We start from the raw sequence: 3,049 nt of genomic DNA, 5'->3' as shown, positions 1-3,049 counted from the left end.
ACTTACATACTATACGTGAACAAGATAACTAAAATGTGAGATACTATTTCATGGCATAGCAATATTCTTGCTAAGTTACGTTTTGTAACCAGATTCTCCTGGAGGGAGAGCATGAGTTTGTGTATAAATCTATACGGGACTGACCATCTCACACCTTGCTGCTAGCTACAGTGGGACCTACAGGTCTACGGGTGACACATGTCATATCATTTTTGAAGCCTGAAGAACGTCGTGTTTTATACTAGTGAATCAAGCATGGTTATAACCTTAATCACATTTTAACCTTAATTAACCAGTTTGGTTACAAGGCAGTTAATGCATCAGTAGTGTATTTTACACAATACTACTGTAAATCTTCATTTTCCATTACATTCAAACGGTGATATTCTCACATGAGAAATGCATACTATTTTTCTAGTAAAGATTGTTTACAAATATGGAAAACATACAATTTATACCATTTCAAGTACAAATATACATTTTACACTATTACAAGAGAACAAACATACAAACAGTTGGGTCTTGGGTAAAAGACTACCTTTCATTTTTAGAAGAAAATATAAGGATTTTCTGGGAAGTATACAAACATTTTCACTAAACAATTACAAACATTTTCATGAAACAAACGCAAACATTTGACACTAAATACTTATGAACTCACCAACTTAAATGTTGACACTCTCTTTCAAAATAAATTGTATTCTCAGGAAGCCAGTAGACAGGTACACTGGATCATGTTTTGAGAAGACGGAGTATGTTCAAGACTCGTCTTTTATTTTTGTTATACATTTTTGGTGTCATACAATTATACAAAGAACACACATGTATTAACTACATTATTAATGCAATGGTTGTTGTTGCTTGTTTTACTATTGTGCATTGTTATGATACTGTACATGACGTCCTCCAGCCCCGAACGTTTCCGCCGTTCCGATTTGGGTGTGTGACATATAGCAGGTCATACTTAGACTATATGTCGCTGATTGGGACAATTTGCTGACTTGGAGCTGACGCCACGTCAATGTTGCTTTCTTTAACAAGAAAAATGCAAGAGTAGAGAGAAGAGGGGTATGAACAAAAGATAAGAGGGTATATTTGATTTCTCTATATAAGTTGCCACTTTTTATGCATATATATATATATATTTTTTTTTATAATTTGTACTTGTTTATTTGTTTTTAATAGTTATTATATATCCGCCTCAAGGTGCGGGCTACAAACCCTAGGTTAATTACATTTGTCGGTATTTATAACATATGTTTGAATATTATATAAACGATAAATTAAAAAAAATAAAAATAAAACCAATAAATAGTTTTGTCATTTGTTATTCATTCCTGTTTGATGGTTATGTACGTGTTTGTGTTTGTAGCCGGGATTACCCAATATTTGACAGGAGGAAAAAAGCTTAGAAAGACATGGCAGAAGCCAAAGTCCAATTAAAACGATGGAACTTCTAATATTCATGTTGTCTAAATAACCATTTTACCCACTCTTGGAGTTCATTGTCTATTTTCTTGACAAGTTATATCACTCCATAGATTTAGTCTATATACAGACAATTTCGTTATGGTACAAGGATCTTTGTTTTAAATTTGTAACTTTTTGTTGTATTGAATTAGTAGTTTATACTTTTTCATTTTTTACATATAGCTATACAAATATCTGGATATAGTGACGAATACACTGTTTTAAGTCAAATTTGGCTCATAGTGTTTTGAGATTCGGTTAAATTAATACTATTGTTTTACATATCAACTATATAAATTATTTAAAAATGAGAAAATATTATGGATTCAATTCTTTTTAATTTTACTGGTGTTTGCTGAAAAAAGCAAAAGAAATCCTAGTAAGTTGGCGAATATGTTGACTTGATTAAGTTGTAATACAAATTCGTTCAAGATGCTGGTTTCAACCAATTGTATTATATTCATTGATCTTTATGATCATGTAAAAAGCAAAAGAAATGCTTCGTAGATGAGTCAATATCATCAATTTTATTTACAAGTTGCTGGTGGCTAAATGCAAGCTTGTTATAACAAAATAAAAACAAAACAATGCATTTTTCTATTATGCTTATAATAATTTTTTTTTTTTTTTTTTTTTTTTTTTTTTTTTTTTTTTTATGTTTAAATACAGATTATAATGAAATATTATAAGGTATATATCTAAAGTTTCTTTTAAAAAAAAGGAAGTAAAAAAACTATAAACCAAAATGAAAATTACTAATTTAGGTATATTTTTTATTTGTTGTCAAAACTTCTTGATTTTTTAAAAAATTATTATTATTATTTTTTTTGTTAAAACTCAACTTTGGAAATATTGTACTATCTCCGTCCAAGGATGATAAACAAAACGTTAGATGTTCGACGAAACATCCAAAAATTTCGGAATCTTACTTATATCATAATGTAATGTATGAACCAAAATCAAGTTGGATCATGTTTAACAGACTAATTGAAAAATAAGTTTTTAGCTGAAAAGCTATCTGATAGCTGATCAGCTAGCTTATGAATTAACATGGTTTGGTAAAAAATAACTGACAAGCTAGATTGCAAATATGAAATGACATAAATTAATACATATTCAGATATATAGCTAAAAACTAGCAGTAGATATAATTAAGAGCATATTTGTAATATTTTTAGAAAATCTTCATACACTTAAAAACTATTTCAAAGTAACTTATAAAAATTAGCTTATAAGATACAATAAGTTATTTAGTCATATATAAATGACTTATATTTTGAACTATGATATCCAAGTTGGTGAAATGATAATTAAATTGATATTAAGCTCATGTCTTAATTAATTAAGACAAGTAGATAGCTAAACTATAAGGAATACATAGTTTGTATATAATTTGGATGTTATGAATTTGCTCAAGGGGTTGGATCAAGTTGTATTTGAGGAGTTGTACATTGAATTATAATACTCAAGATTTATATGATATTTTGATAGCTTCTTAAGCAAGCAAAAGAGCGGTAGTGAAATCACACGAGATTCGAGTATCAAATCCATTTTAAGGTGACTAATCGTGCTTCCCTCC

Source organism: Lactuca sativa, chromosome 5, assembly GCF_002870075.4.
Source record: "Lactuca sativa cultivar Salinas chromosome 5, Lsat_Salinas_v11, whole genome shotgun sequence".
NCBI lineage: Eukaryota > Viridiplantae > Streptophyta > Magnoliopsida > Asterales > Asteraceae > Lactuca > Lactuca sativa.
Note: the sequence above shows the minus strand (reverse complement) of the source record.